This window comes from Uloborus diversus, chromosome 4 (assembly GCF_026930045.1).
Source record: "Uloborus diversus isolate 005 chromosome 4, Udiv.v.3.1, whole genome shotgun sequence".
Taxonomy (NCBI): Eukaryota; Metazoa; Arthropoda; class Arachnida; order Araneae; family Uloboridae; genus Uloborus; species Uloborus diversus.
Genome location: NC_072734.1, coordinates 81,824,699 through 81,834,673, shown reverse-complemented (window position 1 = coordinate 81,834,673; position 9,975 = coordinate 81,824,699). Strand labels below are relative to the sequence as shown.

Below are 9,975 nucleotides of genomic sequence, written 5' to 3'. Positions count from 1 at the left end.
TTGCGTTCTTTAGTATGTATCAGTTAAAGTGTTCCGTTGTTTGAATTTGTTATCCCTGAAAAAATTCATTAGTTTATTTTTCTTGTTTAAAATGTAAGTAGAATAAATAATCCCACTTTAAAAGCTTGTCTGCGTGAAAAGTGAAAGCTTTATTAATTTAACTAGTATATTTACCAATTTTTATTTTCTTGAACTCCTGACTTCAAAATTAGATAGGAGTAGTAGGTAAATTTGTCTGTTATTTATTGATAGTTGAATTCATTAAATTTACTAGGGCATAAATTCAAAAACAAAAAAGCTATCACTTTGGGCTCGGCCGGGATTTGAACCCGGGACCTCTCGCACCCTAAGCGAGAATCATACCCCTAGACCACCGAGCCACGTGTGGCGGGAGAAAATAGTGAGAGAACTTCCTACGTTATAATTGTTTGCATTTTACATACATTTTGTTTGCTATTTGCCCGAAATCGAAAGAAATAGATGCACCGTCCGCAGTTGTTAGATTAACAGGCCCGCCATGGGAGCCCATATAGGGGAGCAAATGGGGGCTCAAGCCCCCCCCCCCTTCGAAATTGTAACTTCCTTGCTTTTAGTACTTTTTTCTTTGCAAAAGTGTAAAAACATTTCTTCTCCAGCCATTAATGAATAAGTTATTAAATTTGTCAAATTTTAATAACTCTAATCTGTGCTGAAATCAGTTTCCATGGGGACAATTTCCCGCTAAACCAAAGGGAAAATATGAGAGCCCTCCCCTTAAAATTTTGCATATGGGCGCCCATAGGCCTGATGGCTCCTGGGGTAGGCGGCAGTAGGAGCGGCAAATTTCGAAATTGAAACTTTTTTTTTTAAGTATGAATATCTATTTTAGCGCCATAAAATTCACTGCTTCAATGACAAAAATAAAAAAATAATAACTTAAAGTGTATACAGTTCTTAGATATTCAAAACATAGTTCGGAATTTAACTAGAAATTCAATTTAATTTTAGAGGCGGCAAATTGGGTGATTTAAAAGTCTTTTGAAAATAATATCTGTTTCAGTGCCAAAAGATGCACTACTTTAATATTAAAAAAGATTATTTAAAGTGTGTACCAGTGGTTGGATATGCATAACCCAGTTTGGAGTTTAAATAGAAACTCACTTTAATTTTAAGCACTTTGCTATTATTTTTATTTTGTTGATAGTTCGAATATTCATTCATTCCTCTTTCACTTTCCCGAGTTCTTCTCAAAAATTGTTGAAAAAATCTACCATTAATTGAATTTTTAAATAGAGAATTCGATTTAATGATGTCCAATGTTCGCAATTCCGGCAAAACGAGATATAAAACTACAGTTTTGGTGCAGTCTTTACAATATATTTAAATAGATTCGAATCAAAATTGTGTTTTCTATTTTAGTTACTATAAACCTATCAGTTTTGGAATATAATGGTATTAATACAGTGTCGCATCCAGACGATCCTTTTGGGAGGGGCGATTGTCTAATGCATTATGGGAGGGGGGGGGGTGATGAAAAATTTAAAAAAGTTTAAGAACTATAAGCATGATTGTTCTTTTTTTTTCGAATAATGTGCATGATTTAAAGAGTTTGAATGAAAGTTAAAAGATAGTTATGGATTTCTTGTTGATTGAACTGTTTAATATTCGCGCATAAGTAGGAGTGTTTGCGGGCTCTCCCCCGAAAATTTCTGTTAGGATCGCATTTTTAGACGCTCTTTGGTGATTAGTAGGAGGAAGGGCGGTTTGAAGGACTCTCTCCGGAACATTTTTGAAATTTAAAGGTATATTTTAAAAAACACAACTTAAAACAAAATCGCTTGCCATCTTTGGTGGTTTGAAGGGAAAGGATGAGATCAGTTGCTTAACTACGTTCCGCAAGAGGCCGCAACGCAAGGAAAGGGGGCGGAGTCGGAAGGGGGCCGAAAATTTTTGAACTTTGTTTTCATTCAATTTTATTAAATTTTTTCGTAAATTAAACTTGATTTAAAAAGCTTAAACATAAGAACATTTAAAAAAAGTCATAGAATTTATTTATTTTACAGAACTTAAGAACTGGTTTGTCTATTCAGTAAACAGTAGGACCTGAGTAGAGAGAAAGGGGTCCACGACCCAACTTCCATGCTCGAGCTTGGCTCAGTGCAAAAAGTACCGTATTGCCCTCCCTCCCTAGGTCATCACCTGCCACGGAAAGAGAAAGTCCTGATTGTACCGGAGCCCAGTTGAAGTGAGAGAGCCCTAAGAGAGTTTTTTGGGTAGGATCTAGGTGGAAGGGGGGGGGAGGAATCGGAAGGGGTCCGAAAATTTTTGAGCTTTGTTTTCATTCAGTTTAATTAAATTTTTCTGTAAATCAAACTTAGTTTAAGTGCTTATATTGGTTCTGTGCCCCAGAACCTATTGGCCAATGGGCCCCCGAGTTAGATATCAGAGGTCATTGGCCAAACACTTTTTTGGAGCACTCTTGTAGCCAAACATAACAATTTTTTCCATTTGCTAAAACAGTAGTGGCCATTTGCTCCCCCCCCCCCCCACCCCGAATGGCCAGAGCTCTAGGTCTAGGTCAAGGCCTAATTGGCCCATTCAGTAAAAATGCCCTGACTTTGTGCGGGAATTGACCCAACTCTTGACCTCCCAATTTAAAGAAAGGAAATGCAGTAGCTACTTTGTTTTAAGATCAAGCTTTTTTGAGCGCAATTGTAAATATATTACCTACTAAGTTTTCTTACATTTTTTTTCGAAACAAATAAAAAATAGGGACTTAACCAAGAAGGTGGGAAAGAAAAGGATCCTAAAACTGAATAATTTTCTTTTACTTCACCAAAGACAACCTATTGTGTTTTTAAACTTCAATGTCGGAAACATTCTGGAAGAGAGTCGATCTGCCTCATATGTCCAAAAATCGCTTAAAAATGGCTTTTTGGAACTTCGATTTCAAAAAAATCTTTGACAAAATTCCGAAACCTTCCCAAATTTTGTTTTGAAACTTAGATTTTGAAAAATAGCTGGGACAGTCCCAGAACCTCATCCCATCTCGCCAGGTCATCAAAGTGGTCTACAATTGCGTTTCAGGAGTTTAATTTTGAAAAATGTCCGGGGAGAGCCTCCGAACCCGCGTTACTAATAATTTAAAATTGCGTTTTGGGAACTTTAATATCAAAAATGTTTTTTATAAGTCTCATATCTTTGAACAACTTCCCCTTACTTAACATTATAAAAACGCATTTGTGGAGCACCTTGGATGAAGTTAGGGGAAAGGATAAGTGAGTTTGGAACTTTTTCCGGAATTTTTCGAAATCGAACTTGCAAAAAGGCAATTTAAGGATAGCTTACAATTGTGTTTTTAAAACTTCAATTTCAAAAAATTTACAAAGACAATCCCCAAAACTTGCCTTTTTCTCAGTAGTATCATCTCAACTCGCCTAAAATTTCAGTTTTTGGAAATTTAATTTCAAAAATTCTGGGGCAGAGTCCCAATCTTTAGTTTTAACGTCTTCAAAGGTGGCCTACAATTGCATTTTTCGTAGTTCCATTTAAAAACATTTCTGGGGGAGACCCCTGCCCCCTTTTTCATTAACCTTTATGAAGATTGCCTAAAATTATGTTTTTCAAACTTTAATGTCGAGAGATTTTTGGAAGAGTCTCGGACTCCTTCTCCCAAAGGAAAGGTGACTCACAATCACGTGTGTAACAACTTTCGAAAAATTTACGTGTAAGGCCCCTGAACCTTGCATTCTCCTAACACCACTGATGAACGTTTAAAATCACTATTTCAGAAATCCGAAAAACTCCAGGAGATCATTTCTGAACCTCATCCTTCTCACCTTACGTCATCAAAGGCGTCCTATTGCATTTTTAAAAGTTCAAATTCAAAAATTTTCTGGGGATATCCCCGGAACTCTCTGTTGTTTTAACATCATCAAAGGTCTTCTAAAATTGTGTTTTTCGAACTTCCAATACCAAAATATTTGGCTTGCAATCGCCTTTTTAAAACTTCCATTTCTAAAAAATTATGATGAAGGGTCTTGAACTTTCCTTTTTCCAAAAATAGTCTGAAATTCCGTTTTTAAACTAGAATTTCAGAAGAATTTTAGAAACTCCCTGCGAACCCCTCTTTCTGTACAAATATTATATTTACAATTAATTTCATATTTGCTCATTCTTTTTCTCCCTATTGTGACGAATTCCCCGGATTTCTGTAGCTAATAATCTCTTTCTAAAATAAAAGCTCTCCCCCTCTTTATATTCATATATAGTTGTATGTTTGTGTTTGGTGCTTGAAAAAAAAATTGTGGGGCCAACAAAATCGAAAAATTGTACTACATTTATACGTTATACGATTTTTAGTAGGGGGCCCAAAATCAAATGTGCTGGGGGGGGGGGGTGAAAATTTGAAGTTACGCTGCTGGATGAGATTCAGGAATTCTCCGTAGTTGCTTTTTGATATTACAGCTCCAAAATCGCAATTTTAGAGATACTTGGATGCCTCACTTGCCAAATCGATTAACTCCATAAAACAAAAAGTAGAGAAAAGTCACGAAGATGATGGTGTAATCCATAGGAATAAATGGGACCTCTTGTTACATTTTCTGCCGTCACATGGTCAGAAATGTACTGAACCAAAACTTTGTTATACATTCACAGCTAAGCATTGATTAAGCACTATTAAAAGCGGAAATGAAAATTTTTTTTAAAAGTGGAGTTGATCGATTTAGCAACTGAAGCATCCATTTAATGATGCTAAAAACGAGGGAGTTCAGGGGCTTTATGCGGGAAAAGAACGTAGCTGAAGACATGCAGTTCAGAATTTTTTCTCAGGAATGTTTTGATGTTCAAATTCAAAAAACGCAGTTTTAGTCGATCTTTGAATGATCTTAAAAAATAAGAAAAGAAGAACCTGGGGGCTCCTCTCCGGAAATTTTTCGAAGGTGGAGTCCTGAAAACGCAGTTATAGGCCATCTTTTATAATATGGACACATTTAGTGTGACGTCAGGGGTTGCCAGAAACACGGAGAAGTTTCCAAACCGTTGCTACGCGCATTGCTAAGGGAGAAATAGCATGGAATCCTTGTACGAACCAGGGTTTGAACGAGCTTTGACGGTTTTTTGCCAATTAAATGCTTTTAATATTTTTTTAGTGATTTTAAATTACATATAAGCCACCTGTACACATCATTTGAGGAGTATCGATAGTTTTTACATGTGAATCGGGTTTATATTCGGAAATACATAGACTTATGTAGTATGCAATTGCTTTTTCTAGAATTATACACTCTTCTTATAGCTATTTCTTTTTCTTTGGGGGGGGGGGGGGACAGGTCTGCCTTTTGAGAGGGTCAGGCAAATTGTCATTATTGAGAGAATCAGGCATTGCCCCTTCCCCGCCTTCGGAAAATATCTGTATTTCTATAAATTTGGGCATAATTTTTGCTGTTTTTTCGACACAACATACATTGACTATATGCCTTTTGCACGTGCAATTCTAGGAAAATTTGAAATATCATGCCTGGGGGAGGGGGAGGGGGTATTTTTCTTGGGGTTTAGTGTGAAATTATTTAAGGTTTTTTTTTCCTTTATTATTATTTTATTTATTTATTTATTTATTTATTTATTTTTTTGAGGACGAGGAGTATTTTTAATTAAATTGTATGCATTCTTTTCTTTAGCATTTTAGGAGAAGAAGAGAGGCCATGTCAGACTAGTCAGATATTAAAGAGGGGGGGGGGGTTCAATTTTTCCAGTAAATATGTACATTTTAAATAAACCTTCATTCCTTCAAGGGAAAGAGAAAATTGTGTTTTCTTCGATTTGTCATGAGTATTTTAATTTTTTTTTTTTGTATTTGGAGGAGTGGAAATGTTTACTCTACTCTACTTATATTTTTATACCATTATACAAAAATATATTTTGAAAATGCAGTTCGTTCTACTATTTTCAATGCACAGTTTAATTAAATTATTTTTCCTTCAGGGGAAGGGAGTATTTCTTCTTGCTGTGCGTGTTTTTATTAATTGCTTTTTGGGGGGGGCCGAGGATATATTAATTTTGTCTTAGTTTCCAATGGGAACTTAATCAATTTCTTCAAGCTATTTTTTTATTACTATTCGGAATTAGAGCTCACTTGGAGCTTCGCTTGAATTATGTGTGAATTCTCGCAGAAGAAAAACTTTTAACTTAAAATATATATTTGTAAGTAGAACAAACTCAAAGTCGCCTCCCCTTGAAGGAAAATCATCCCCGATCTAACACGCATTAGGACAAGGACAATGTAACTTCCCATCCCTCTCCCACCCGAAGAAAAAATAATTTCAGTGGTATCAAGCATCACAATCGATGAAAGTAAAAATTCTCCTTTCCCAAAAAATAAATAAATAAATAAATAAATAAATTTACAATTTCAAAAAAAAAAAAAAAAACTGCCCCAAGAAAAATGTTTTTTAATTTAAACTTTCGTTACACCACAATATAAAGGAGTTGTTTGAGAAAATTGCAAGAGCATCATGTTTACATTAGTTAACATTAAGTCAGTCAGTCATGTTAACATTATTATTTATTTATTGGCGGCCAGGGGAGGGTGGTATGATAACATAAGTTACTACCCTGGGTTATAATCGTGCAAGCAACGTCACTTTTATATACACGGCTAATTTTCAAACAAAAGAAGTGCGAGAACCCTATATTCTACAGAACACATGTCACGAGCAAAAAATAGATCAGATAACTAAATAAATGATCGCACGTATGGAAAAAAAAGTGTGTTGTAAAGACACACGATAGAAATGAAACTTTTTTCTTTCTTTCTCCTTTTTTTTTTTTTTTTTTTTTTTTTTTTTTTTTTTTTTTTTAGCAATCTGAACTGTCCCTTCCCCACGCGTTTTCTCCCTTTGCCATGCTATTGTTCTTTCTGTGCCTGACTTTATGATCGCCTTGATCATGCGAAAAATTCTTCCATTCTGCATAGGTAAATTAATTGTATTGTGGGAGCTTCTATCAGGCCATTTGGCGGCATTGAAAAATGAAACAACCGACTAGTTTCCAGATATTAGTCCAGAGTACTGGGAGTTTAAGTTGACAAGCGATGCATTAAAAATTGACTTGGATACATTTTCTGATCATGTTCATGAATATATAATAGGTCTAAAATGCTTTTCAATCAAATATGCAAGCGATAACAAAAATGCAAATCTGAAAATTTAAAGCTATTTCCTTGTTTATCTAAAACTCGTGAGAGCGACTGGTACTACTTGCCAGTCTCACCTTAGATCCCAGATTATTTCCAATTTGTGTTCCTTGATTCTTTGGTTTCATATTTTTTAAACACCTTCTACTCAAAATAAAAGTTTGTGTAAGTGGTATGAAATTTTGCACATGAAATTATTGATATTTTTACTTAATAAAAGGGACGTTCGGAGGCCGCCTGAATTTTTCGAAATTGAAGTGTCAAGGAATACCTCTTGGCAATTTTCAAATTGTAGATTTAAAGCACCTTTTTAGACGATATTCGGTGTAGTTAAAAACAAAGGAAGTTCGGAGGCCTTCTTCCGGAAAAACGCAAATTTAGAAGATCTTTACCGATATTAGAAGAAGGGGGAATCGGTACTCTCCCTCAGAAATATTTCGAGATTGTAGTTCAAAAAATACTATTTTATACAATCTTTGCTGATATTAGCAGGTTTAGGGACTATCTCCTGGAAATTGTTCGACGTTGAGGTCTTAAAACCTCAATTTTAATTCTGTTTGGTGATATTTTCGTAATTTTATTTTTAATATCAATTAAATAAAAAATAAATGAATATCTTTATTGATTTGTCACCCCTAGTGGTGCTGCCTCCCGGGGAAAATGTCTCTTCCAGCCCCTCTCCCCTTCCTCCCCTCTTAATCCGGCCCTGTGGAATACTTTTGAAAAATTAATATAGTAAAAACTAAAAAAAATCATAAAATCTGGGTAAACAACGAATTTTTGAGGTGAACCCACAACCTAATGGGTTGTGACCGAACGGAACGAATTTCAAAAAAGCAGTAGGTATTAGAAAATTCAAACTTCCCTTGAAGCACTTAGATAGCTAATCAAGTCTTTAAAATAAAAAATAAAAAATAATATATAAATGAAAACATTGCATTGACCGACTTTCAAAGTTAAGCAGAAAAAAAAAGATTCAGTTAAAACCAAATGATTCCTAATTTGTTCACGGGAGGGGGGGAGGGAGCGGATTTTTTTTCAGGGAGGTGGACAACAAAATTTGTAGATCCTGGCCTATGTTCCCCGGTTCATGTGTTTCGCTTTTGATTTGGTAGCTTTGCTTTTAACACTAAAAGTACTTCCTCTACTATCAACAACTTCATGGAAAAATACAATTGTGCGTAAATTTCTAAGATACATTTCCTCAAAGGAAGGAAAAAGAAATTTTCGTGGCATCCTTTTCGTTTTTGTAGTGTGCAGAAAACAATGTACTTATTGTATAGCATGCAGGAACTGTTGCAGTGAGAAACCGACCGGATACCCGAAGATGTGGAATCGCTTCAGTTTTGATTGAGAGGTGGGTCTTTAGATTTTGCTATTCGACATTATTCTTCTCTGGATGGTTGAACATGGTTTTTTGAACGCTTTGAGAGAAAAACGAGCTGATGTGTGCATCACATGACTTCCTTTCACTCCAATTTAATGTCATTTCCTCATGACTGACAATTTTAATGTTATTCAATTGTTTACTCTCTAAATATCACCAACAGTGGCCAAATTGAAACCAAATTTAAAATTAAAAAAAAAATCGTCAGATTGTCGCCAAATTGGCAACAAAACTTGGCGACCAAATAACTGGCGATATATCGCCAAGTGTCCGACAAATTATAACACAACTTGAGTTTATATCGAAATTAACAATGATTTCCCCCCAAAAAGGGGCAAAAGATCCCCTTAGGAACATCCGAATGCAACCAAAAGGGAAGGTACCCAACTAGACCCCACTAGGAGTCTACGTACCAAATTTCAACTTTCTAGGACATACCGTTTTTGAGTTATGCGAGATACATACACACATACACACATACGCACATAAGCACATACATTCATACATACGGAGGTCACGAGAAAATTCGTTGTAATTAACCCGGGGGTCGTCAAAATGGATATTTCGGGTGTCTGTACGTTCCTAGGCATATATCCACGTGTGATCGGGTCGGAAAAAAACTCAACATTCATTTGGGGGTGAGAAAAATGGAAATTAAGGCCGATTTTTGAGTGAAAATTTTTTCGCGAATACAGTACTTCCTTTTTTGAAAAAGGAAGTAAAAAAGGTCGAACTTTGATAAAACGAAATTGAAAGGACCTTTAAAATCAATTCGTTTCATCCATATTTCGTTTTATCCGAAAAACAGTAAACAACAAAGAGCAGAACGGGTATCGCGAATGGAGTTCGTCTTAGCAGTAATTCGTTCTAAGCAAAGTCGAAATAACGAGGTTTGATTGTATAGTGCTACAAGTTGCGAAGTAAATATTAGATCGTTCGGAACATCTTAACTCGCATTTGACTCCAGCGCGCATTGGCGCATTCAGATGGTGGGTCATAGGAATCATAACTCTCCCTTAAAAGGAGCAAAGATACGCTAAAATTGCTTTTTGTGGACTACAATTTTTGAGAAATTAATGTTGGGGAACCGCAGACTATCTCTTCGTGGCCGAATATTTCGCTTGTCTCGTAACACCCCCACCCTGCCTTCCGATTTATATGCTCGTTCTTTAATAATAACCCCCAAAATCAGAAGCTGGATCCGCTCTTGGTTTCAGCAGTTATAAATTACACAAAATGAGGCTCAATAATATTGATACCTCCCTGTTTTCGAGGCTTATAATGCAAAGAAATCGGGAACTACACATAGATGTAGTATTAATTAGACACACAACGAGAAAAAGGTTCCATAGTCCTTATAGTAAATGGGGAAGAGTCCGAAAAGCACTTGCGCGCGGCCTAGCGCATGCACAAC

At 35.8% G+C, this 9,975-nt stretch overlaps 1 non-coding gene across 1 annotated transcript; it reads right to left on the bottom strand.

The window, feature by feature from the left end:
• Nucleotides 1-308: 308 nt before the first annotated feature.
• On the bottom strand, nt 309-380 carry Trnap-agg (transfer RNA proline (anticodon AGG)). The gene has a single exon. It is a non-coding gene; the product is annotated as a tRNA-Pro (tRNA).
• Nucleotides 381-9,975: the final 9,595 nt, after the last annotated feature.